This window comes from Spermophilus citellus, assembly GCF_964194105.1.
Source record: "Spermophilus citellus genome assembly, chromosome: 9".
In the NCBI taxonomy this organism is placed as follows: Eukaryota; Metazoa; Chordata; class Mammalia; order Rodentia; family Sciuridae; genus Spermophilus; species Spermophilus citellus.
In genome coordinates, this window is record NC_138191.1 from 6,989,591 (window position 1) to 7,017,138 (window position 27,548).

Here is a 27,548-nt window from a genome sequence, read left to right on the forward strand (position 1 = left end):
CCCAGCCCCTTCCAGCGCTCAAACTCTTTTGTTTTAAATGAACTGGATGGAGCAGCATGGAACTGACGGGAGGGGGGCGCGCCGGGGGCGCCCGGGGCATGCCGGGAGTTGTAGTTTCCCGCCCTCGGGGCGCGGGGACGAATTCCTTGACCCGAGGCGGGTAGGGATGTGCCTTTGGCTCTCTACCCACCGCTCCCAGGCAAAGCTAGGGGTGGGGTGGAAGTCGAGGTCCCTAATTTTTCCTGGGGGCGGACACGGGGAGAGGGGACAGTGTGCAGAAACAGACGGGTGTGAAAAGGACGGTCGCTCCTCGCCCCCTCGCGCGCGGCTCCCTCCCGGTCCGGCCCGTCCGGGCCCTCTTTCTTATGGTAATGAAGGGGCCGGGGCGGGAGCGGTCCCCGCTCGGTCACTGCGGCTCCCCTCTCCCCTCCTCCCCTCCCCGCCCGCTCCCTCGCGCTCCCCTCCCCGCCGCCGGAGTCGAGTCGGCCCGGCCGCGGGGAGAGGTTCTCGGCGCGGCAGACAAAGCCCGCAGCCGCGATGGGGGGAGGACCGGCCTCGGCGCTCCGTGGGCCCGGAGGGGGTGCGGGCTGGGCGTGGGCCCTTGGCCGAGAATGGGGCTCCCCATCCTTAAGCAGCAGACTGTCCCCTCCCGCCCCCTCGGCCCCCCTGTCCCGGAGATCTCAGAGGCGCCGGCTGGGAGGTGAGTTAGTCCGCGTCCTTCCGAGCCGTGGAATGGGCGGGGAAGCTGGAGTGACGCGGGAGGAAGACGAGGGAGAAGGGGCCGGAGAGCCGCGAGGCGGCCAAAGTCCTGGTGAGGCCTTGAACTTCGGGTGTAGCCGACCGAGGGAGCAAAGACGGGGTCTGCCGGGAACCCAGGCTTCCTTCGGGCCTGCGCTGGGAACCCGGTCTGGGGGTGATCTGCTTCTCAACACCAAGCTTCAGTCCACTCTGCTTCGCTCGCCTCTGTCCAGCTGAACACCCGTTAGTTTAGCCCCTCTGAAGCTGGGAATTTGGTGAGAGTTGAAAATAAGTTTTGAAAGGCTTGAATCAGACAGTTGGACACCTTCAGGAGGCATTTGGGGGAAGTTGAGGTGCAACGCAGTACTGTCTTCTCCCTTTTACCCCATGCCTTCGGCTTTTTTTTTTTTTTTTTTTTTTTTGTTACCGTTTTTTATCTCTGGGTCTTTCCCAAGAGAATGAATGACACTGCAGCTTGAGGGCTTGAGATTAGACTTTCCAAAAGTTTTATAAGAATGGGTGGGTGACAACAACAAATATATCCACAATACACTGATTTTAAAATAAATAAATAAATCACAGAAAGATCAGTAGAGGGAGAGGAGCAGGAGCAGGGGCAGATAGAAAGGGGAGGGGGTAAAATGCTGCAGACTGAATTAGAGCTAATTATATTCCACGCTTTTGTGATTATGTCAAAATGTATCATAATGTTATATATAACTAAAAAAAGAAAAGAATGAGTGGGTGAGCCACAGTGATAAGGTGTCCTTTTCTAGAGTGCCTTGGGTACTGAAATCTGAACTAGTTTTCTTGGAGGCAGGGAAATGGGTGACATGACCTCATAGACCCGTGCACTTTGAGGCCCTAAAGGCTAAGCAAATTTAAACTCAGTTCCCTCAATTGATTCTTGGAAACACTGACTTTGCACACCAAGGAAAGGGTGGGATCCCTGGAGGTGCTGAGGGGTTGCCACACTGCAGGGCTCTTTCTCCTTTGCTGGGCAGATCCAAGGAAGGAGAAGCCTGGACCCAGAACCCCAGAATTCTCCAGAGTTGGGGCAGGGTGTTCCCTGGATGGAGGGTTTAACAGAAGATGACAACAAATCTTATTGTGGGGTTGGGTGCTATTGCCATCAAGCAGGAGTAGAAGAGGAAGAATGGGAAAGAGAGGGCCCTGGAGAGTGGACTGTTTCAGACACTTGTCCCCAAAAACCTGGATTGGAGGATCCTTGGTACTGGAGACTACAGGGCTCTCATCTGGGGAAGTTTATACTGAAGACTAGGTGACCCTTTTTCACATTAGTGGAAAGAGCAGATAGTTGCATAGGACTTATTGTGTGTCAGGTGTTTTTGTAGGGTTACCAGATGGCTTACGCTTTCCTGTCCCTGTTGAAATGAGATTCCCCCCAGACACCCACCCTGAATTTGCCCTACCTCTGCTTTCCTCCCCAATAAGCCAATTAAAGCAGGAGGTTAATGACCAAAGAAGCCATGGGGATTTGGAGGGTGGAAAACAAAGGGCAGAAACAAGTATGTGTGAGTGGGCATGACTACTAAGTGGGGAAGGGACAGGCCGAAGGGCGAGGTGGGCAAGGCGAGTCCCTGCTGGGCCCACATCACTGATCCAACAAGCAAAAATCATCCCTTTGAGTGTGTAAATGTCCACCCTGGGGCTTACACTGCGACTGCAGGCAAATATCCTCCAAGGCAGGAGAGGAGCCTGTGTGAACCTGGCACCCGGAGGGCAGGACATGCTGGTGGGCGTGCACGCATACTTAGATGTGTGGCATGGTGTACGAGGTGTGTGTAGCATGTGCCTCCAGGTCATGTGGGGGACTGCCTAACACAGAGGGACCTGAGGGTGGGCACCTAGAGGAGGCAGGTTTGGGGTGGGTTTTGTTTTATTGCCTTTTTTTTTTTTTTTTTTTTGTACCAGGGATTGAACCCAGGGGCCCTTAACCACTAAGCCACACCCCCAGTCCCTTTTTTATATTTTCTTTTAGAGACAGGGTCTCACTGAGTTGCTCAGGGCCTCAATAAGTTGCTGAGGCTGGCTTTGAACTTGCAATCCCCCTGCCTCAGTCGCCAGAGCTGCCAAGACTACCAGCAGGGTAGGTTTTTCCCAAGCTTCTCATTTGCTTCCTGAAGCCAATGGGCTCCTTTGTTCAGTTCCCCCTCCACTGACAGTCCTGCCAGCCAGGCTACACCCAAGCCACCTTGCTATCCAGGGGCTCTTCTCCCCCCACCCCTGCCTGCTCAATCTAAGGTTATGGCAATGAGAGCAGAAGGCCTTACTTTAAAAATACCCCTACTCTTTGCCTTATGACAGAAAGGTATATAGGTGGCATGTCTCTCTCCTTGAGGACCTTGGAGGACCAAACTATCTCTCCTCTTTTTTTTTTTCCTTCCCTAGTATTGGGGATGGGATCAGAAGTCTTAAGCATGCTAGATGGGTGCTCTGCCACTAAACTACACCCTAAGCCCTCTTACCTTCACACCCATACACCTGTACCGAGGACTGAACTTAGGGGCACTGTACCACTGAGCTACATCCCCAGCCCTTTTTATTTTTTATTTTGAGACAGGATCTCACTAAGTTGCTTAGGGCCCCACTAAGTTGCTGAGGCTGGCCTCAAACTTTCGATCTTCTTGGCTCAGTCTCCCTAGTTGCTAGGATTATAGGCATGTACCACAGTGCCCAGCTAGCCTTTTCATCTTAACTATTGTATCCCCTACCCTGGGTGCCCCAGCACTGAGCACCTACCCTGTCCACAGCAGAGGTTCAGTGAGTATATGTGTATGTATGTATGTATTTAAATTATTGTGGCATTTCTTTAAAAAAAGAAAAAATAAAATAGATGAACTCTGAGGATCGAACCCAGTGCCTCACACATTGGAGGCAAGTGCTTTATCAAGAACTACAGCCCCAGCCCCCTTTCTTTAATTGGAGACAGTGTCTTGCTAAATTGCTTTAAGGCCTCCTGTGTTGCTGGGAGTGCAGGTATGCACCACCACACCCAGCAGTAAGGATGCATTAAGTATAACTGCATTTTTTTTAAATTTAGTTTTTAATTGTAGGTGGACACAATATTTTATTTATTTATTTTTAGTTGTAGTTGGACACAATACCTTTATTTTATTTACTTATTTATATGTGGTGCTGAGGATTGAACCCAGGGCCTCATGCATGCTAGGCGAGCGCTCTATCGATCAGCCCCAGCCCCAGCCCCAGCCCCAAGTATAACTGCATTTTTAAAATTTCAAAGTGTAAGAGGAAGGGACAGGGCTCTGGAGCCAAACATGCTGTTTGTTAGTTAGTTCTGCCACCTTGGGGAGTCCTGTACCTCTGAGCCTCAATTTCCTCACCTCTAAGATGAAAATCATATGCCAAGTCCCTAGCCCAATACCTGGCTCCTCTCAGGTGTTCAGTCAGTGTCAGTTTCCTGGCCTTTCTTATTCTGTCCTTGCGGTTGACTTTAGATAGATTGTGGTTTTCACTAGTTAATTTTTATTCATTCATTTAGCCAGTCACTTTTCTTTTTTTGGTAGTACTAAGGATTGAACACAGGGGCACTTAACCACCTCACCACATCCCCAGCCCTTTTTTATATTTTATTAGAGACAGGGTCTCACTGAGTTGCTTGGGGCCTCGCTAAGTTGCTGAGGCTGGCTTGGAACTTGCGATCCTCCTGCCTCAGCCTCCCAAGTCACTGGGATTACAGGCATGCTCCATCCGCCTGGCTCCATCTGCCTGTGGGATTTCCACTTTCCTTCCCCCCCCCCCGAAAAAAAAAAAAAAGCTCCTATAGGATGTGCTAGGTGCTGGAGAAGAGTCTGACCCATGATGTGTCACTTGAAGTCAGTTCTAGGTCAACTTTCTGAAATAAAATGAGACCAGCCAAACAGCGGATAATTCCAAAAATAATTCCCATTATGCACTGGCATGCAGGCGAACTCTGTCTGTCTGCCTCTCTCTTCTCTCTTTTCTTTCTTCTCTCTTTATCTCTTTCTCTCATACACACACACACACACACACACACACACACACACACAGGCCTGGCCGCAGGGCAGGAAAGGTGACGCGGTGAAGAGAGGTTTGTAGGAGGCTAGAGGACAGGAGAGCTGTGGAAACCCAGGCCGTGCTTGTCTGTGGAGTCCTGTCCCTTCTGTCCTCTGAGCACCTGTTATTGCTGTCTACACACTAAGTACCAAGGGCTGGGGACCTACACCTAACACTTGTCCCTCCCTAATCCTAGGGAGGGTTCATCTCATCTCCAAGAGCTTGGTCGGCCCAGCCTGCACTTTAGACCTGGACAGACAAACATGTCTGCTCCTCCTCTGGGACTATCCCAGCATTACCCCCCAGGTCCCCTGCACTGTCTGATTTCCCCAGGGAGAGCTGCTCCAAGGGGCTGGGGTAGAGCCTGGGCCCCCCAGGACAGCTGGCTGACAGGATCCCTGTGGGACTCAGGGCTGGACTCAGGCGTCCAGGAGGCAGGTGATACTGGAGCCTGTGACAGTTGGTCCCTAGATTCCTCACCCAGTGGCGCCAGCTCTGGTTTCTGGCTGGGAAGAGGGAGGGGGAGGGACACCTGGAGCCAGACAGGGCTGGGTACTCTCCTGGCTGCTCTGTGCATGTGTGTGTGTGTGTGTGTGCGCGCGTGTGTGTGCGCGAGCACATAGGCGGTAAACATGACTTTGGTGGGTTGTGGAGGGCAGTTTTTCCCGCTCTCTCTGTTTCAGGCACTGTGTGCTAGGTATTAGAAGGGGATTCTGAAGGACAAAGCCCAGTCTGAGCCTGGTGTGGTATCGCACACTATAATCCCAGCAGTTTGAAGGCTGAGACAGGAGGACTGCAATTTCAAAGCCAGCCTCAGCACCATCAAGGCACTAAGCAACTCAGAGAGACCCTGTCTCTAAATAAAATACAAAAAAATAGGGCTGGGGATGTGCCTCAGTGGTGGAGTGCCCCTGAGTTCAATCCCTGATACAAAATAAAATAAAATAAAAAGTCTGGCACAGATGAATTGATGGATATGATGTATAGAACAGGATATTCTGCATAGAATGCCCAGCTGGGATAGAAATTGAATGAGTTCTGGGCATGATGGCATACGCCCGTAATCCCAGCAACTCAGGAGGCTGAAGGAGAAGGATTGCAAATTCGAGGCCAGCCTAAGCAATTTAGCAAATCCTGTGTCAAAATTTAAAAAAAAAAAAAGAAAAGAAAAGAAAAGAAGAAAAGAAAAAATTGGAAGGGCTGAGGATGTAGCTTAGTAGTACAGCACCCCCTTGGGGTCCATCCCCTATATGGGTGGTGGGGATAGAAGTTGAGTGAGGAAGTGGGTAAATGAATAGTTCATTCATTATCTAATGGCCTCATTTTACAGAAGAGATGAAGGCCTAGAGAACTCAGGTCCTGTGACTCCCTTCTGCCTTCGGTTCCATCATACTTCCTTTTCAGGAAAGGGAAGAGGAAGACAGAGGATGGGAAAGGACTTGCTATTTCCTGGATGTCTGTTTGGTGCAGGATCTTTGCTTAGTCTTTTCAGACTTCATAGCTTTAATCTTCATAACTCCTTGAAGCTGGAGTTGCTGTCTCTCTGCTTAACATGAGAGACCTGAGTCTCAGAGAGGTCAAGTGACTTGCCCAGGTCATACAGCCGGTAAGTCGAGACTTCAGTGGTCTAAGCCAGAGCTTTCTGATGTCAGAGCCTGGGACCCCAGAGACAGTGATACCCAGTGAGTGCTTGGAGGCTGTGAAGGAATCCACTGTGGAGCTGGAGCAGATTGGAGAGGCTTCCTGGATGAAGTATCCAATGTTGCCTCTGAAGGATGGATGAGGTTTATTCTAAGGGAGAGAACTGGAGGGATATCTGGAGCTTGGTGGCAGAGGTGGCCAAGGAGTCTTGCTGGTTAGGTAGGTGGCTAGCTTTTTGTAGACCCTGGAGTGGACAGGTTCAAAAAACGTGTTTTTGAGCCTTGGCCACCAGATGGCACTGCAGGCCAGTTACCAGGAGGGGGCCCCTGGCTGGGTTCTGACCCTAGGGCACAAGTGCTCTTCCCCTGCTGAGCTAGGGCTCCATGCTCTACCCTACACTCCTCAGATATCATCTCAGGCTTCCACTTGGCCCTCTCCAGCTTCTGATGGACATCCAATATGGATAGGGCAATCAAGCTATCAGTCTATTCCTGATTTAGAATGAACACCCAGGTGGTGGGCATCTTGGTGGGTCCGATCAACTCCTTGGGTCATCCTGAGTCCCCTCCAGCTGTTTAGACTGGCTTATTGTCTAGCTCCCCCCTAACCCCCTGGGAGTCACTGTTGAGGGGAAAAAATTAAGGAAACAGGCATCCAAGTCCAACCAACTTGGGTCTGAAGGGAAATGATACTACCTAATGCCCAGCACAGTGGCACACGCCTGTAATCCCAGTGGCTCGGAAGGCTAAGGTAGGAGGATTGCGAGTTCAAAGCCAGCCTCAGCAACTTAGCTAGACCCTGCCTCTAAGTTAAAAAAGGACTGGGGATGTGGCTCAGTGGTTAAGTGCCCCTGGGTTTAATCCCTGGTATCAAAACAAACAATAACAACAACAACAAAAAAAAACCCTACCTAACAAGAATTTAAAGATTTTCACCAGTCAGTCAATATATAGTGAACATCTGCTATGTTGGGCACTGCTTTGGCGTCAGAGATATATCAGAGAACAAGACATATAAAATCCCTCCTCTCATGGAGCCGATATTCTATGGGGGGAGGGGAGGGAATGGTAAACAAATAGACAATGTCCTTTCTGGCAGTGATAGTTGCTACAAAGAAAAATAAAATGGGGCTGGCAACTTAGCTCATGGCAGAGCACTCACCTAACAAGCAAAGGGCCCTCGGTTCAATCCCCAGTATAGCAGTGGTGCACACCTGTTATCCCAGTGATTCTGGAGGCTGAGGCAGGAGGACTGCAAGTTCAAAGCCAACCTGGCAATTTAATGAGACCCTGTCTTCAAATAAAAAGGGCTGGGGTCTAACTCAGTGGTAGAGGCCCCTGGGTTAAATCATTAATACCGCTGAATAAATAAATAATTTTTGTTGTGGTGGTGGTGCTGGGAATTGAACCCAGGGCCTTGGGCATGCAAGGCAAACACTCTACCAACTGAGGTAGATCCCCAGCCCAGTAAATAATTTTTTTTTTAAGTAAAAAAAAAAAAAAAGCAGGATCTGAAGGTGGAAGGGTTTGAGGTAGCTGATTTAGGAAAGATGATCATGTTGTGAGAATTTCACTGAACGTATATAAAGCATGTAGCACAGTGCCTGGCATAGGCTAGTATTGTTACTATTCTTCCCTTTTTCTGCCCTTCTTCTTCCTTGTACTCCCTTTCCTCTGCCCTGAATTCTCCGTGCCTCCTCCCAGCAACCCCCGCAGGGAAACAGGTGCTGGTTTGGGAACTGCAAGCCCAATTTCTGGCTCTTGTTTCCACCAGTCTGAACTAGCTCCTCCGCCAGCTTCTGGTAAATGACATCACCATCCACCTGGTTGCTCAAGCCAGAAATCTGGAGCCTTCTCAGAGTCCTCTCTTTCACCTAATTTCCTCCCATCCGTTCTAGCAACAAGTTCTCTCTAACAAACCTCAATAACATTTCCCAAGAACTGGGCCTGGGGGCTGGGGCTGTAGCTCAGTGGCAGAGCACTTGCCTAGCACATGTGAGACACTGGGTTCCATCCTCAGCACCACATAAAAATGAATAAATAAAATAAAAGTATAAAAAAAAAAAGAACTGGGGATGTGGCTTAGTGGTAAAGCAATTGTCTAGCATGTGCAAGGCCCTGAGTTCAATTCTGAGTACCAAACAAAAGAAGAAATAAAAATCCCATGTCCATTAACTTCCTGTTACGCTCTGCTCCTGATACCCTCCCGATGTGAGCCATTGTCACCATGTCTGAAATTGCCTGTAACTGGTCTCCCTGCCTCTGTCCTTGCCTTGCCCCTGCCTGCTTCAGTCCACTCTCCACACAGCAGTCAGAGAGATCATTTAAAAGAAATCTAGCTGTCTGGGTGTGAGGGTGCAGGCCTGTAATAACTCGGGAGGCTGAAACAGGATGATTGCAAGTTCAAGGCCAACCTCCTCAACCTAGAGAGTCCCACACCAATGCAGTGAGACCTGGTCTCAAAATAAACAACAACAACAAAAATAAAATCAAAATGCCTGAGTTCTAAATAAATAAATAATAAAAAACAAAAAGGGCTGGGGCTGGGGCTCAGTGGTAGAGCATTTGCCTCGAACGCGTAAGGCCCTGGGTTTGGTCCTCAGCACCACAAAAAAATTAATTTCTAGTATCCAAGTAAATAAATAAATGGAAGAAATCTAACTGGGTTTGGTGACCTATGTCTGTAATCCCAGTAGTTCTAAAGATTGATGCAGGAGGATCCCAAGTTTGAGACTAGCCTGGGCAAGTTAGTTATAACCTATCTCAAAATATAAAGGATTGGGAGCCTGGCGTAGTGGTACACGCCTGTAATCCCAGTGGCTCCGGAGACTGAGACAGGAGGATGGTGAGTTCAAAGCCAGCCTCAGCTATGGTGAGGCACTAAGCAACTCAGAGAGACCCTGTCTCTAAATAAAATAGAAAATAGGGATGGGGATGTGGCTCAGTGGTCGAGTAACCCTGAGTTCAATCCCCAGTATATTCTAATAAACAAATAAAATCTACTCATGAAACCCTCCTGCTTGAAACCCTGGATTAGCTTTCCTTTGCCGTTAGATTCAGGTTCCTTCCTGTAGTTATGTTCTTCATGATCTGGCCCTTGTCCTCCTATCCAGCTGACCCTAAACCTCCCTCCCGTTACTCCGCCTTTCACCTGGGTAGGATAATGCTTCTTCATCTTCCATTTCAATGTCATTTTTCCCCCCAGAAATTCCCCCTGAATTACTTTTATGTGTCTTTTTTTTACCATTCCTGAGAACTATATTGTAACTATTTATTTGGTAGCAGGGATTGAACTGAGGGGTGCTTAACCACTGAGCCACATCCTCTGCCCCCCCCCCCCACCCTTTAATGTATTTTAATTAGAGACAGGGTCTCGCTGAGTGACAGGGCCTCACCAAGTTGCTGGGACTGGCTCTGAACTTGCAATCCTCCTGCCTAAGTCTCCTGAGCTGCAGGGATTACAGGCATGCACCACTGCACCCGTCCTGCTTATGTTTATTACTCCAATACATCAGAAGCTCCGTTGAGGACAAGAACTGGATCTAGTCTACTCCTGTGTTCCAGTGCCTGGCACACAGTAGATGCTCAATACATGTTTGCTCTTTGGAAGTTGTGCCTGTTCATCTATACTTTCCTCCCCACCACATATGCTGCCCAATATTCAACTTCTCGCTCTGCTTTTCTACCCTATTTCATTCGCACACCCTGCTCCATGTCTTCCCTCCCTTTGTCACCTAACCTCTCACAGCTCCCCCATCTGGCCCCCAGGGGGTGCTGTCTGCAAGAGGCTTGGCCTATACTGTCACTGGATTCCTCAATTTCCACACCTAGACTGGGGCTCAGGAATGCGATCACTGTGCTAACTCACTGACGTAGCTTTTGGCTGGTGGACCAGCAAGTATATCTAGACTGTAAACCCCTCCTCCCGGTCACTGCTGGCAAAATGAGACTTGCACAAGGAATGCATGGCTTGCAGGCTTCTGCCAGGCCCTCGGCTCTTAGGCCTTTCACTTGCTTTCCCTCTGTCTTGAATGCACCCTCCAGACCTGTGTCATGTCCTCTGAGGAGCCTTCCTGGCCAAGCTGATGGATGTGCACCCCCACAAGGCTATACAGCACCCGGTATTTGCCCGTGCTGGTAATTAGCCCTCAGTGTTCAAAGCCAATTTCTATGTTCTGCGTGCTACACCAGACTGAAAGAGCTTCCAGCAGGACAGTGGATGTTTCTTTCCAAAGCCTAACACAGAGGAGGCACTCGGCACGTGATATGATAATAGTAATTATTATTATTAGTGGTTTTTTTCGGTACTGGGAATTGAAGCCAGGGATACTCTAGCACTAAGCTAGATCCTCAGCCCTTTTTCTTTTCTTTTTAGTAGTACTGGAACTTGAACCCAGGGTGTCACACATGCTAGGTGTGTGCTCTACCACTGGACTACATCCCCAGTCCTTATTTTCTATTTTGAGACAGGTATCACTAGGTTTCAGAGGCTGGCCTCAAACTTGAGATCTTCCTGCCTCAACCTCCCAAGTCCTGGGGTTGTAAGTGTGCACTACTGCTCCTGGCTCCAAATTTGTTGAGTCAATGATTGATTGAAAGGATCAAAGGGGGAAAAATTCCATATGTAATTCTGATAAGTCCTTCCTTATCTTTGGGTTTCAGTTTCCTCTTCTGTGAAGTTGGCACAGGAGAATTGTTATGCTGGTAAATGTTTAATAAAGAGGAGTGGGGAAAGCTGTGATTTGTGGCAAATATGAACCTCTATGGTATAAATTCTCTCACCATGGCTGATTTCAATGTGAACACTGGGCTTATATTAGCAGGTTCAGCTGCTCTCAGCTCGCCACTGCAGGTGAAGATGGTCTCAGGCACATTTTTTTTTTTTTAAGTACTGGGGAGTGAGCCAGGTGCTATGCATGCCTGTAATCCCAGTGGCTCTGGAGGTTGAGGCAGGAGGATTTCGAGTTCACAGCCAGTCTCAGCAACTTAGCGAGGCCCTAAGCAACTCAGTGAGACCCTGTCTCTAAATAAAATACAAAAAGGACGAGGCATGTTGTTCAGTGGTTAAGGACTATTTAAAAAAAAAAAAAAAAGTACTGGAGATTGAACCCAGGAGTGCTCTGCTCAGGGCTCTATCCTCAGCTCTTTTTAAGTTTTTTTTTTTTTTTTTTTTTTTTAATTTTGAGACAGACTCCATAAATTGCTGAGGCTGGCCTTGAACTTGCAATCCTCCTGCACCAGCCTCCCAAGCAGCTGGAATATAGGTATGTACCACTGCACCAGGCTCTCCCAAGGTACTCTTCTAGCTGCACCTTCTTGCACTAGTCCCTATCCCAGCTCCCTCAGGAGCCTGGGGGTCAGAGGTCATGCTGTTACACTTTCATTACGTCCCCAGACCTCCAATTATTTCTTATATCCAGTCCCAAGTGTCCTCGAGGCACTTGCATGCCTTTCCAGATGGTTAACTGCCCTCTCAGGCATTCTTGGTAGACTACTCATGACCTACTGGTTGACCTCGTCCTGATATTCAGACCTTTGCAGAGAGACTACCTATTCTGGCCTCCCTATGTTTCTGTGCCCCAACTTTCCACATTGCCTGGAGTGCCCAGTGAGTAGGAGCTATGTCCAGTCTCAGTTTTTATCTTATTTGACTTCTGACCTCTGACCCTTTGGTGCCTCTGTCCTCTCAGAATTCCTTCTGCTTCTACTGGGGATGTAGCTTAGTGGTGGAGCACTTGCCTAGCATGTGCTAAGGCCCTGGGTTCAATCCCCAGTGCTGCAAAAAGAAGAAATATTTAGTCCCTCCCTAGGTTTTCTGCTGCCTGCCTGGGGGTTCCTTTTTGGTCCCCTTCACCCATTTCTCCTCCTTTGTCCACACAGCCAACGATTCCAGCCCTGGCTACAACTTTCTTCACCTGACTTTTCAAGCAGGAGCCTGTAGTTGGACAAGGAGCCTGCCTACTAGCTGTGACCGCCTGCAGATTCCTTAGCACCTCTGAACCTGTTTTCCCTACCTATAAAATGAAGATAATGCTAGCAATTATCTCATGGGATTGTTGTACAATTAGTGAGGAAAAGTATTTAAAGTACTGACATAGCAGCGTCTAGTACACAGAAAGTGCTTAATAAATGTTGGTTGTTATTATTCAGGATTCAGCTTAATCATCCCTTCCATAACAGCAAGCTGGGTCAGGTGCATCCAGTCCCTGACCCTGAGCCTCCCCTTTTGAGAACTTCCACCACTTTAAAACGTTTCTCTCTCTCTCTCTCTCTCTCTCTCTCTCTCTGTGTGTGTGTGTGTGTGTGTGTGTGTGTGTGTGTGTGTTTTCAGGAATTAGGGATTGAAACTACCTGGCTCTACTGCCAGCTAAACAGCCCCAGCCCTATTTTATTTTTAGTTATTTATTTTTGGTATGGGAATGGAATCCAAGGGATGCTGAGCCACATCTCCAGCCATTTTTCGTTTTTATTTTTTAATGTTTTCTTTTGGGACAGGGTCTCACTAAACTGCTTAGGGCCTCACTAAATTTCTGAAGCTGGCCTTGAACTCACAATCCTCCTGTCTCAGCCTCCCTAGTTGCTGGGATTACAGGTGTGTGCATCACACCTGGCAAGGTTCATCACTTGTTCCACGAGGATACACAGACGGCCCTGAGTAAATACTTGTGAATGAATGAGTGAGCAAAAGATATGGATTACTTTCTCTCCTGAAAGGACACGTGGCCAGGGCCTTCTGCTACTCAGGGCTAGACACGCCCATCGGGAAGAAGGTGGGGCTGTCCGCGGGCCCCCTCCAGCAGGTGGCGCCAGCGCCTGTCGGTCTCTTCCCGGGGCCACCTCCCTTGCCCTGGCTGATCTCATCCACCAACGTTGTGAGGTCTAGCTGATGCTGGACAGATGGGGTCCTGACGCCCGAGCAAGGGTCCAGGCCCCAGGCAGCTGGGGTGACTCCCTCATCCCTCTCGGAGAGATGTTTTCTTTTTGTCTTCTTTTACAGTGCTGGGGATTGCACCCAGGAGTGCGCCACCACTGAGCTACTCCTGCAGCCCGTTTTAATTTTTTTAATTTGAGAAAGGGTCTGGCTGAATTGCCTAGGATGGCCTTGCAATCCTCCTGTTTAAGAATCCCCAGTCGCTGGGATGACAGGCAGGCACCCCCTCACCCCTCTGGAAAGATGTTTGCCTATGAGTTTCCCAGAGGAACTTGGAAGGAAAGGGAGTGGGGCCACCGTGGAGGAAAGAGGCCCGCCAGAGGGACTGTGAGTGCAGACCATGAGAGTGACGGTGAGACTGGTGTTCTCCTGGGGACCTGAAATGAGAGACAGTTAAGTCAATCGAGAGTCAAAAGCTGAGATCTAGGAACCACAGTGTGGGAGGCCATGCGGTGAAATCAATCAGCCAAAGAGGAAGGGGAGGCCTGGTTTCCATGACAACGGTAGTGTTTGTGGCAAGCTGGGGACTCCTGGGTCCCCAGGGCCCATGAGCAGTGATTCATCACAGGAAAGGGAAGGCTGCAGAGGGACCCTGGTGCTGGGGACCGGATGCCCTGTGGCTCCTGCAGTCTCCCAACCCTGGCCCCTGGGCTTCTGCTGTGCCTGGGAGGGGACCTGAAGGATGGAGGAACTGAGCCCCCACAGGGTCCACCCTCTGTTCCACACATGTACGCACGTCTCTCATTGCTCACAACATGCTTGTGGAAATACTGTCATCCCCTATTTTAAAGAAAAGTGTCATGGTGACATAGGTAGGTATATGAATGGCAGAACCAGGATTAGCACACAGGATAGTCTGACTCAGCACTCTTGGGAAGACCCAGAAAGCAGAAAAGGACGAAGAGGAACATAGGGTATAGCTCAGGCCTCTAAGGACATGGAGAAAGGATCCTTCCATCTCCCCCAGCCTTGCTTGCCTGCCTGTCCTGCGTGAGCCCAACACTGAGAGGGAGGGAGGCTGGCAAACGGCCTTTCTGATGTAGGCAAGAAACTGTATCCAGCCTACTTTCTATTTGCCTTCGAGACCAAGAGAATAGGCCCGAACATCCATCCCTTTTCACTTTCTCTGTCCTGGTCCTGAGTACAGGAGTACGTGTCAATCTGTGTGCGTGTGTGAGTGAGTGATATTCTCGTAATCGTCATATCTGCTTACCCCCAAACTCCAACCCCTAATGGAACCTGGGGGTTCCCAGCTTCTTCTAGTCCCTATCAGAATAATCTCATTCTTGTTCAGCTGTGGGGCCCCCACAATTTCAGTACCAACGGGGTATCCCCATCACACCCTAGGCCTCCATGACATGCAAGAGGGAAACCCAACCCCTCGTTCTTTCTTCTCCTGTAGCAAAATGGATGGAGGTTGGAAGGGCCTTAAAAATCTAAGGACTGGGAATGTGGCTCAGTGACAGAGTGCTTGCCTGGCATGGGCAAGGCCCTGGGTTCAATCCCCAGCACTGGAAGGAAAACAAGAACTAAAAAGAGTAGAGAGATCTTTCAGTCTGGTCCTGTTGCTCTGTGGATGTGGAAACTGAGGCCCGAAAAAGGCAATCTTTTTTTTTTTTTTTTAAGTCACAGAGCAAGTGATGGAAGAGTGAACTAGATTCCCTGCCTGCAGATTCCAAGTGCTCTGATCCCAGAAGGAACTTCTTGAATTTGGTGCTGGGTTCTCTGGAACAGAAACAGGCAGGTGAGCACAGAGAGAAAAAGCAGATTAAATGGAACAAGCTGGCACAGTGTAGCATGTGAAAAGAAGGTGCCCAGTTCATGTCCCACCTGTCAACCATGTTCCATCAGGAATCATGGAGGTGAGCCAGGTGCGGTGGCACACGCCTGTAATCCCAGCAACTTGGGAGGCTGAGGCAAATACTTGTGAACTATGGAGTGATATGAATGTTGTCGGTTGTCATGGAAGGCAAGTCGTGTCTGGTGGGACCTGAGAGAGCTGCCATATGGTCTACAGGTGGGGGGTAAACCGAGATGCTCAACCTTTGATCTTTGGGAGAGTCAAAGAAGAGCATGAACTTTCAACCTGCCCCACACTTTCGTAATCCTCCTTCTTGGGGATGGGGGTGGGGAGGTGGGCAGCAGGTTCCTGCAGACCCCAGGGGTGCCCAGAGGCTGTGGGAAGCTGAGCACTAATTAGCTGCTGGCTCCCTAATTGGGCTTAATTGCTTCCAAGTCATCAGGAATTAAGAGGTTGCTTCAATTAGCACAGGGAGGGTGACAGCTCAGCTGGGACTGGTCAGGGCTCCCCTTGGGAGGGGGAGGAAGTAGAGGAAGATGGCCTCCTAGCAGGACAGCCCTTCCACCCTGTGATGGGGGAGCATCACAGCCTTCTCCTGCACTGCAGCTTCCCTGACTTCAGTTCACCCCCTTTGACAAGCTCTCTGACTTTTCTGCCCAGATGAGACCTGGGATCTGGGTCTGGCTCCACCACTAGCTTCCTTGTGACTTTGGCGTGGACGGCCATGGGGTCAAGGTGGGGAATGTAGGCTTTGAAGCTAGGTCTCTAGAGTTTGAATCCCAGGCCCTCCAATTCTTGGTTGTGAGATGCTGGAGTGCTTTGTTTTCTCACCTGAGCCAAAGAACTGATGATGGTCCCCGTTGTGCCGGCTATTCACAACAGTGGCTGGCTTTGTAAACACTCAATAACTATTAGCTGGTTTAGAATTCCCTCTCCAAACTCAGCGTCTTCATTTATAAAGTGACAGGTTAAAGTGTTTTTATTAAGTTTATTTTTTAGTTATAGGTGGACACATGTCTTCAACTTTATGTGGTGCTGAGGATCTAGCATGTGCCTCACCCATGCTAGGCGAGTGCTCTACCTCTGAGCCACAACCCCAGCCCTAAAAGTGTTGTTTTTTATTGAGAAATTCCCATCTCAGCCCAGAACAATCACTGAATCAAAATATCCAAGACTTTGGTCATTGACAGGTTTTGTGTATGTGAAAGTATGTGTGGTGCTGGGGATGGAACCTAGGACCCAGAGCATGTTAAATATGCGCTCTAAGTTGGACGCAGTGGCACACATCCATAATCCCAGCAACTCAGGAGGCTGAGGCAGGACAATCTCAACTTTGAGTCCAGCCTGGTCAATTAAGTGAGGCTCTGTCTCAAAACAAAAAAGTAAAATGACTGGAGCTGTGGCTCAGCAGTAAAAGCACCCACGGATTCAATTCTCAGTACCAATAGACACATATCCTTGCTCTACCTCTGAGCCACCTCTGCCCTGAAGGCAGCACCTCCTTTGGCAGTTTTTTTATTTTTGGCTTTGTTTTGTTTGGTACTGGAAATTCAACCCAGGGGCACTTTACCTCTGAGCTACATTTCCAGTTTTTTGTTTTTTTTTTTTTTTGGCGGGGAGGGATTGAACTCAGGGGCACTCAACCACTGAGCTACATCCCCAGCCCTAATTTTTTTTTTTTTTTTTTTGTATTTTATTTATAGACAGGGTCTAACTGAGTTGCTTAGTACCTCGGTGTTGCTGAGGCTAGCTTTGAACTCCTGATCCTCCTGCCTCAGCCTCTAGAGCTGCTGAAATTACAGGCGTGCATCACTGCACCCGGCCCCAGTTCTTTATTTTGAGACAGGGTCTCACTAAATTGCTGAGGCTGACCTTGAACTTGCGATCTTTCTGCCTCAGCCTCCCAAGTCTCTGGGATTATGGGCATGTGCCACCTTGCCCAGTTTACATTGGCAGTTTTGAAGGCCCTCTCCCTCAAGAAATTGTGATGCCCAATGAGGTTTGAAATCACCGAATGGATGGTCTCAAAAGATTCCCCCAGCCTGGCACAGCTCTTCTCTGCCCTGTGCCACACCAGACCCCTCTGCCTATCCTTCAGAGGAGTGGCAGTTTGGACCAGAGGCCATTACCACCTGTGCAGCTGGAAGCAGTTCCTTCTCACTCATTTGGAATCCTCAATAAAATGAACATAATGACCTTGCCATGCTCACCTCCCAGGGCTTCCTGGAGTTTATGTTTTACTAGGTATAGGACCTGCTATAAAGGTAAGCAATTATATTGTTCCTTCCTTTGATAAACATTTATTGAAGGCCTAGCATATACCTATCTCCTTTACTTAGAGTTGTCTACAGAATTACCAGCTCCTGGAAAGATCCATCCCAAACCATCAGATAAGTCAAGTTTTGGGGCCAACCTCTTTTTTTTCTTTTAGCTCCAGCTTGGAATCAAATGGATGGGAAGAGCCTAGAACAAGCCCTGACACATAGGTAGCTTCATTACTATTGTTATTGTGACTATGCCCCAGGCTGCGAGCCCAGAGAGGCCTAGATGCAGTGCACACATGGAGCTCAAGTGAATGAAGGCAGTGAGGGGAGAAGTAGGTGATGAAGAATGGATTGCGTAGGAGAAGTAGAGGGAGAAATTGCGACCCTTGAAGGGGCCAATTCATGAGGGAGCTACGAGGAAGATATATATTCACAGGGCTAAATGTGTTTTGATAGGGCCAGGCGCGGTGGTGCATGCCTGTAATCCCAGCGGCTTGGGAGGCTGAGACAGAAGGATCAAGAGTTCAAAGCCAGCCTCAGCAACTTAGCAAGACCGTGTCTCTAAATAAAATATAAAAAAAGGGCTAGGGATATGGCTCAGTGGTTAAGTGTCCCTGGGTTCAATCGCCAGTACCAAAAAACAAAAACAAATGCGTACGGAGTTCCTAACATGCACCAGGGCCTGTGGTTGGTGCTGGAAATAGAGAAGATCACCAGATTCACAAAACATTAACCCTCAAGGAGGTCCCCTCATGGGAGAAGACATATATATATACATAGCATCACTACTGTGGGACAAGGGACGTTGGAGGCTCAGTGGGGACACCTGATCCAGGCACTTTTAGATGACCCTGGAGAATGGATAGGAGTTGGCCAAAGGGCAAGGTATATGCTAAGTCCAGGAAGGTTGGCTTAGAAGAAGCAAAAGTCAGAATTACTGGCATTTAGAGAGCAAGGGATGGGGCTGGCACTGCAGGCTTTACAAGCCAGGTCATAGGATTTGGAGTGTATCCCAGATACAATGGAGATCCACTTTGATTTGAAGTCTTGTGGAAACATGACATGGTTTTTCTTTTGGAAAGATCATCTCTGGGGGTGGGGGGGGTAGGATGAGATCCAGGCAAGGGTGGGGGCCCTTGCCAGGTGGGAGGTGCCTGCAGGCACCCAGGTGAGGCTAGGTGCTCAGAACAGGGAGCTGGAGGCAAGCTCAGAGGGAGAGAGACTTTGTAGGAAGAGCTACAGAACTTGGGGGTCCTTGGCTGTGGGAGACAGAGTGGATAAGTCTGAGGAAGCTGAATGGGGCCAGGATGGTGTTGGGAAGAATGAAGAATTCCATCTGGGGCTGGGGCTGGGGCTGGGGCTCAGTGGTGGAGCACTTGCCTAGCATGTGCAATCTGAGGCACTCCAAAAAAGGAAAAATATCATCTGGGACATCAAAAAGGGATGGCAAGTGGTAGAGCTTGACACCCACTTGGAATGCCTGAGTCCTCCTCTAAGAATTGTCAAGAGGGCTGGGGCTGGGGCTTAGCGGTAGAGCGCTCATCTAGCATGTGCAAGGCCCTGGGTTCAATCCTCAGCACCACATAAAAATAAATAAATAAAATATAGGTATTGTGTCCAACTACAATTAAAACATAAAATATTAAAAAATTAAAAAATTTAAATAAAAAAGAATTGTTGAGAGTGGAAGGCTACTCACCCTTAGCCCAGTACCAGGCCCTCCCTCTCCCCAGCCTCTCTGGAACAGACTGAAAATTCCTGGCCCAGAGATACCCTGTTGGGGCAGGCTTTCCTGGATCTTCCCCAGCTCACAGGGAGGCACATACCTGTGTGCCTGCTCCTTGGTGACACATGTTGGGAGGGGCGCTGGAGGTGAGTGAGTTCAGGGGAGTTTCCCACTCCCAACTTCTGAGGTCTCTGGCCTTAGTTGTAACTTGGAACAGGAAGTAACTCCCCGGGCCTGGAGCACACAGGACAGCAGGGTGCCATGGACAAGCTGTAGACAAGGCAAGCAGAGCACCCACCTTTCAGTCCTGATCTTAGCCCCTCTGGATGGGAGACTATGAGCACCACAGGGTTCATCTTGTCTTACTACTGCACCTTCAAGATGGTTCCATTTGGATGGTGGTCACATGACTGTCTCATACCTCCACCCTTGAGTGTCAGTGTGTTTGAAGGCAGAATTCTCCCCCACCGGTTCTGCAGTGGGAAAGTCATGGCGCCCTTGTCCACCCGCCCCAGCACACATCTCCATTTCCAGCTCCTCCCCAAGTGCTTCAGCCTCCTTCAGCCATTTCCTTGCCCTCCCTCTGTGTGAAAATGTGACTTGAATTAACTCTTGGGAGAAAAATCACAGAAACCAGGAAAGGGGGGACTTGGGGAGGGGGCAGTGAGTCACGTTTCCATGTGTATTTTTCAAACTTTCCAATGGAAGTTTGGAAAACAACAGTCCTTTGGTTGCCAGCTTGGACCTGCTTCCCCAGCACAGAGTCCTGTGTTCTGTTTCCCCCTCGGCTCGCTTCTCCCTCTGGGCTTGTGCTATTGTAGGGTTACTGGGAGGACCTTCCTGGGGTAGAGCTTTAGTCTCTTCTCTTTTCAACTACCCCTGCTTCTAGGTGGACCCATGGGGACTGCAGCAGGACTGGGGACTTTATCTCTGTGGTCATTCTGGCCAAGCCTCCAACACTTGAGAACTTCCATTGGTGCCAGGAAGCCCTGGGCTCTAGGAACCTCTTCTCTGCCCCCACGTCCTTCTTGTCTTTGCATTCCAATTTGCAGAGGGCCCATGGCTGAGGGTGGAACTTGTGGACGCCCAGGGAGAAGCTCTAAGAGGAGAGGCCTCACCCCGAGGAGATGGCAAGGCAGAGAACACATGGAGAGGAAAAAGAGCATGATGGCATGGCCCATCCCTCTTGTGTTCTGGGCCCTGGGCCACACCCTTAGCACATCTGCTGTCAGGTACAACCTCCTGCAGCCCTGGGAAGAGGCGTCAGGATCCCCATTTTGCATATAGAAACCCAGGATCAGCCAGAGAAATGAGTGGGAACCCTGAGGATGATGAGCAGATAGTGGTCCCCTTGAGAAACGGATGGGAAGGCAGATCATGGCCCTAGCCAGCCCCTCCTTGCAGGCCCTGAGCCCTTGGATTATCCCTTCATCTGCTTCCTTTGGGCGGGGTAAAGGGGTCCTAGGCTAGCTGTCCCTCTATCCTGCTCCCTCTGGGGGGATGCCCCCCCAGTTTCTGACTAATCCTTTCCAACTGCAGTGGCATATCCTGCCCCTGCTGTGCCCATGCCAGAGACAACCCACATCACATGGGCCACATCTGGCTCCATTTGAGCACACCCCACCCTCCCCTCTCTTGTGCTTCCCCCTCCTCTGCCCAGGGGCCAGAATGGGGAGCGCCTCTCAGGACCCCTCTCTGGCTCCACCAGCCTTGTTCCCCTCCCCTTCCCTTCCTCCTGCTCAGCCTCCATGCCTGGGACATCTTGGCCGGGTCCTTCACTGCCCCCTCCCTCATCATATCCTGACTTCTTGGCCCCACCCCTTTCCATCCCCCACTGAACTGTGGATTGGGAAGGTGGCATTTTGCAAGGCCCAAGTCTCTAGAGCTGTCCCAGGGTAGGGGGAAGGCCTGGCAGCACGGGACTAAATTGCCCCTAGCCCAGCCTTCTGGCCTCTTGCCAGCTTGGGCTTGGGAGGGGAGAAGACCCTGAGATGTGCGTGCATGAACGGGTATGGCTGGGCTAGCAGGGCGGGGTTGCCGGGCTGAGCCAGTGCCAGGGCTCACCCTCTCTAGGTCTTTTGTGAGGGATGGGAGGAGCCTGGAAGGGCCTCCAGCTACCGGCCTTGCTCCTCCTTCCTCCTTGCTTAGCAACCGTTGTCACCGGGTAAATATTTGCCCCATCAGGATCTGGCACTGGAGCAGAGACACCAGCCAGGGTAGCTGCCCCTCTCCTCAATTCCTCGACCTCTCTCTGCCCATCTCCCCACTTCAGGGACCCGCGGTCTGGACTCCAGATATGGTTCCAGCCCCTCCCTCACAGAAGGCTTCCTCCCCAGCCTCCCCCTTCCCCACTCTCACCTCCCCTTCATTCCCACTCACTGGGTGCTCAACTCACTGTGGGCCATCCACCCTCTCTGGACCCATTAGGAACTTGAGCAAGGGCCACCCCTAAGCCAGACAGATCCTCTGCCTCTGCCCCACCGCAGTCCTCTGGGAGCCCAGCCTGGCTGTGGCTCCTAGTACACTGTTGGTGCTCACTGAGCTCCAGGACCTCACCCCTTCCCTTCAACAGGAAATATGCCTCCCACCTCCAAACCTTAGCTTTACTCCGTGAAGCCTGGGGGAGGAAGGGAGTAATGTTTTGCTGGAAGCCATTCTCCATCCTCAGGCCAGAAACCTCCCTATCAGGAAGTCGGCGCCATTTTTACCTTCTCTGGGGTAGGATTGAGGGGACCAAGGCCAGAGGGAAACAGATACCCCCTTACCTCTTCCTGGGCACTGACAGGACAGGGTTGGAGAGCCTGCCAGCTTCAGCCCTGCATCCTGCCCCTTGTAACCAGGTCCCTGCCACCCCTCTCCTCTTTTAGTGGTTTTCTCATTACCTGTCATTGCGATGAAGAGCCCGTTTAGGGGTCAGGGCCAAAGTGAGGTGCATGCTCTGACTGCCCAATGGACAAAAAGGGCTAAGGGGGTGCCCCTTTGGGCGGGCCTGTGGGCTGGCTTAGGAATAGCAGAAGGGGAATCTGGGGAGTTAGACTAATTCTGGTCTAGACCCGAGGGGGTTGGGCTGTGCAATGCTCTGACTCCTCCCAGCTAAAGTTCTGTCTTCAAGGCAGTGACTGTTGAAATGCTGGCCCAAACTCAGCAGGCCCTTCCCCATCCCATGGGGGCTCCTGATGCAGAGAACCTGCTCATCGCCTTGCTTTTGGCAGCCCCTCTTCCCAGCTTCTCCACAAAGTGCCCCTTGCTCCATCCCATCCCACCCATCAGGAAACCTCCAATCCCTCCTTGCTGAAACTTTGCACTCCCAGTTGCTGGTAGAGAGGTTTCTACCTGGACTCAGGAACTTGTGGGCTACTGGAGCTGGAGACAGGGGTAGATTTGCCACTGAGCTAAGGAAGGTGAAGCTTCAGGGCTGCTGAGCCACAAAGACCATATGGCTACTCTCTAGAGCCATATGTCTGTTGAAATCCACAGAAGATCCTTCCCTGGTTCATGGGGATCGAACCCAGGTCCTCTTGAAAGTTAGGTGAGCACTCTACCGCTGAGCTACCTGGCCAGTCCTTATTTTGAGACAGAGTCGCTGAGTTGCCTAGGCTGGCCTCAAACTTGAGATTCCCCTGCCTCATCCTCTCGATTTTCTGGGATTACAGGTGTACACCACCACCACCATGCCCGGTCCTTGGTTGTATTCTTCGAGGGCCTCCCCTCAAAACTGTATGTGCTTTAGGTAGGATGAGCAGTTATCCCGATTTTAGCATTAAACGTCCCATGTCCTAGGAAGTCCCTATCCTGAGCAGACCAAACAAATGTCCATCCTACTTTCATGCCCTCAAAACATCTGGTCCACACCTGGACAGGAAAGAGCGAGCTAAGGATTCCTTTTCTGTCTCCCTTACTGCAAACGTGGGGACGGCGGCGGGGAGGGGGACCCTTTTCTCCAACTCCAGTCCTAGAGTTGTGGAGCTTCTGTTTGCTTCCTTGGCAACAGGGAGAGGAAACCCCCATTTAGGAGGCCGGGGAGGCCCCAGCAACCACACACACAGATACACACAGACTCACATGCGGCCGCCCACACGCAGCCGCCTGCGTCAGCATCGGCCTTCAGCGCCGCCTCCGGGGTGTGGAACCCGCTGGGAGCCGAGCCAGAGCGGAGCCAGACAGCCAGCTGCAGGGATTGGCCACCTGGCCCCGCCCACGCCGCGGTCGCCCCGCCCATTTCCACCCCGAATCGGGGCAGGTGGTGAGGGGCCGAAGCCGAGATGCGGGAAAAGATGGCACAGCTGGATGGCGGGCAGCCCGCGGTCGGATCTCTGTTTGCTCTAGTCTGATGTGCATTGTGGCAGTTTTGTGTATTGTGAGTGTTGTGCCAGTTTAGGGAGCTGGAGGCGCGCGGGTAGGGTGGCCATCTCCGCCCAGTAGTGTGGGGAAGGTGATTTGGAAGTTGGGAACAGAGTTCCTGGACAGGCCCTGGGACTTACTATTAGACTGGGTTCCTTGCGGTTTAGGCTAGAGAGAGAAACCTGGGGTCTGGGGCCTACTTCTGTCACCTGTCAGGTATGTGGCCTTGAGCAAATCAGTTAACTTGTCCAAGATCTCGGTCTCTTTATCTGTAATATGGGGATAATTGTATTTGCTAGTGCTCCTTAAAGAGATTTGAAAAGGCAAAGGTAGCAATCTTTGTGAAAGAGTTGTCACCTGGGAGACACCTGCACAGGTGAGAGGTGTGAGGGATTGGTTCTCTGCTCTTCATCCAGCTGGCCCTTCCGGCCTGGCTGGAGCAGTGAGCTCATCAGACGCCTCCCACATCACAGGAGCAGCAATGCCCATGCCTTGGGGTGGATTGGCTCCTTAAAATCTGTCCAGCTAACAAGGCCTTAAGCAACTCAGCCAGATCCTGTCTCAAAGTAAAAAATGAAGGGGCTGGGGTTGTAGCTTAGTGGTTGAGCGCTTGCCTCCCATGCGTGAGGGAGGCACTGGGTTCCATCCTCAGCACCACATAAAATAAATAAGTAAAACAAAATATTGTGTCCACCTACTGTTACCCCGTTGTTTACCGGTGATGAGTCCTTGCTTTCCCAATGCTGAAGTATAACACCGAGGTCAGTGTAGAGTGGAAAGTAGAAGCTTTATTATAGGACAGCAGAAAAGACTTCTCCCAGGAGGAAGAAGGGGACCCAAGAGATGGAATCCGTGGAAGGGCAATGTCTTCCCCTGTTTTGGCTAAGGTCTTCTTTCAGCTTTCCCGCATTCCTGTCAGCGCTCCGGTCCTTGGTTCTGTCATCTTGCAGTGGTAGAATGCAGGTGGGGAGATCCAAAAGGTGAGGGGCAGATGGGCCTGAGGAGTAATCTGGGCAGGAAGGGCCCGGGAAGACTTTTGATTAGCCCTCCCTGTTGGCTGGGAGCTGCTCCGTTTATATTTCTTTAGAATGGGCTCTGGGCTTTGGGGACATTAACATTTCAATTTCCCCCAAGTGCTGCTCTGCCTTCGGGTACTCTATTCTCAACATGGCCCGATTTGCATAACTACACTAACTACCTATCTTTAAATCTGGCTTCACTACAACGAAAAAGAAATTTAAAAATAAAATATAAAAAAAGGACTGGGAATAGAATGTGGTCCAGTGGTTAAGGACCCAGGGTTCAAGCCCCAGTAACCAAAAAAAAAAAAAAAAAAAAAATTGTCCACCCTGCTGCCCTGTCCCCTTTAGTAGCGGGGCACCAGGTCAGAGCCCTACTTGGAGGATCTGGCCCTGCCTGGCTGTGTGACCTTGAACGAATTTTCCTCCTCTGGCCTTAGAAGGATGCTAAAAAGAGAAGGACTAATTTCTCAGATCCCTGGGGGCCTCCTGGGAGAGAGAGGCCCTCAACCTTCCAGATAGAAACTCCGCCCCTGTCATTTAGGCTATTGTTTTTGGTTTTGGTGAAATTTCATTTGAATGAGGGGTTCTCTGGCTTTACAAACAGTTTTCAATCACTTTCTCCTTCTAATGGCCTCCAAGAACCCCCAACCGCCCAATCAGCAAGAGCCTGTATCTTTCCTCTTTGCTGTGTATGAGTGGGAAGAAGGCTATGTGACTTCAGTCTAATTACTCAGCCTCTCAAAGTTTTGGGTTCCTGGCATATAAAGAACAGATAATAATACCTACCTATTAGGTGGATGTGAAGATTAAATGGGACCTACCTCCTCACTGCCTGGCACATGGACAGCCACTTAAAAGAATGGGTGAGGCCTTCCACTATCAAAGTTATAACTATTACCTGTGCACAAATGACTCAGCACTTCAACATTGTTTAATACCAGACCCTGTGATCAAAAGAGGACTAGGTCAAGCACCACCGTCCATCAAGAACTAACTCACTTGTGCCAGGCCTGGTGGCCACACCTGTAACCCCAGTGACTCAGGAGGCTGAAGCAGGAAGATCACAAGTTTGAGGCCCACCTCAGTGACTTAGTGAGATCATAACTAAGCAACTTAGGGAGACCCTGTCTCAAAAAAAAAAAAAAAAAAAAAAAGGGACTGGGGATGTGGGAAGCAGCTCAGTAGTAAAATACCCCTGTGAATGTACATTGTATACAACCAGAGATATGAAAAAATTGTGCTCTATATGTATAATATGAATTGTAATGCATTCTGCTGTCATATATAAATTAAAAATTTTTTTTAAAGAATTCTAAATTTTAAAAATCCCTAGGTTCAATCCTCAGTACCAAAAATAAGTAAAAAGAAAGATAACTTACTTGTCAAGGGATTCCCTAGCCATGACTTTGTATCTCCAAATCACCCCAACCTCCTTAGACCCTCCTGCAAAGAATCACCCCCTTCCCACCCCACAGGGATACAAGGGATACAGATCTGCCTCCCCAATGGCTAGGATCCTATGTAATGACTCCTCACTCTGACACCCACCTGTCCAGTATCATAGCCTGATGGTGACCTCTGGGCCCTTGGGGTCCGGCTAACTGTATTGAAATTCTAGTTCTGTTAATAATCTCTGACCTTAGATAAGTGGTTCTCTCAGCTAGGGGTGACTTTGACATTCCCTGGGGACATCTGGCAATATCTAAAGATGTTTTTGATGATCATAACTGGGGACAGAGGTGCTAATGGCATTTAGAGGGTAGAAGTCAGGAAGGCTACAAAATATCTAGTATTATACACAAACTCTCCCCCAACAAAGAACTGTTGGTCCTGAAATGTCTGTAATGCCAAGGAAACTCAGCCTCACATGAATAAATTAACATCCCTGGGCTTCAGTTTCTGCATCTGTAAAATAGGGCTAATAATAGTGTCTACCTTGTAGACCTATCTTATGTCTTCAAAGAGATAATACATATGCTTAGTGCCTCATAATAGTACATATCCCATAAATATTTCCTACATTAATCATTATTACTGTGCCTCTGGAATACCTCCCTCCTGGTTGCATTCTTCTGCTGAACCCACCTCACCCCAGTTTGGCTTGTCTCTTGACAAGGTCAGTGCCTTTGGTATAGGGATTGAACCCAGAGGCACTTTACCACTGAGCTACCTCCCCAGCCCTTTTTATTTTTTGTATTTTGAGACAGGGCCTCAATGAATGGGTCAGGGCCAAGCTGCTCAGAGCCAGCAAGGTTGCTGAGGCTGGCCTCGAACTTTTGATCCTCCTCTCTCAGCTTCCTAAATTGCTGGGATTAGAGGCACGATCCACCAGGCTGGGCTGAGGGTTTGTTTTGTGATACTGAGTGTTGAAGCCAGAGCGATGTACCACTGAGTTACAGCTCCAAACCTTTTTTTTATTTGAAAGAGGATCTCACTAAGTTGCCCAGGTGGGCTTCGAACTTGGGATCCTCCTGCCTCAGCCTGGGATAACAGGCTGGGATAGCAGGCTGGATGAGGCCTTGCTGTGTTACCAGGCTGGCCTAGAACTTCCTGACTCTAAAGCAATCCTGCTGATTCAGCCTCCTGAGTAGCTGGGACCCTAGGCAAGTGGCATTCCTGCTGGCGGTGCATCTCTGTTTCCACTGGTCTTCATGCTTCCCTTCTCCCTGAATCTCAAGCTCTATCAAGCAGCTAGAATCCTCTGCTCAGACACCATGCCAGCACCAGGTCTCTACCTCCGCAGCCCACTTCTCCCCTCCTATCTCTGCCCACACTTTCCAGCCTCACCTCTGGAGGCTGCCTGCTCTCCTCCAGGTCAGACTGCACTCTTAGCACTTTTCCACTTTGGCACCTCTGCACAGACTTCCTCCCGGCCTCGGGCGACGGCTCACCTCCCACGCGTCCAGCCAAAGTGGCAGAAGATAGTGCAGCGCATCCTGGACTTGAACCAGGCTGCCTGGTCCATTCTGAGCTCCGCCTTACTGTTTGGTTTGGGGAAAGTCAGCTTTGCCTGTAAAGTAGGGAAA

The 27,548-nt window shown here is 50.0% G+C and overlaps 2 long non-coding RNA genes across 2 annotated transcripts; one reads left to right on the forward strand and one right to left on the reverse strand.

The window, feature by feature from the left end:
- Positions 1 to 12,582, forward strand: LOC308655141. The gene is made up of 2 exons (XR_014023396.1): positions 1 to 700; positions 12,318 to 12,582. It is a non-coding gene; the product is annotated as an uncharacterized lncRNA (long non-coding RNA).
- A 366-nt stretch (positions 12,583 to 12,948) lies between these two features.
- LOC308655142 lies at positions 12,949 to 22,093 on the reverse strand. Its single transcript, XR_014023397.1, has 4 exons — positions 22,042 to 22,093; positions 19,526 to 19,632; positions 19,260 to 19,429; positions 12,949 to 13,745 (listed from the first exon to the last, which is right to left on the reverse strand). It is a non-coding gene; the product is annotated as an uncharacterized lncRNA (long non-coding RNA).
- Positions 22,094 to 27,548: the final 5,455 nt, after the last annotated feature.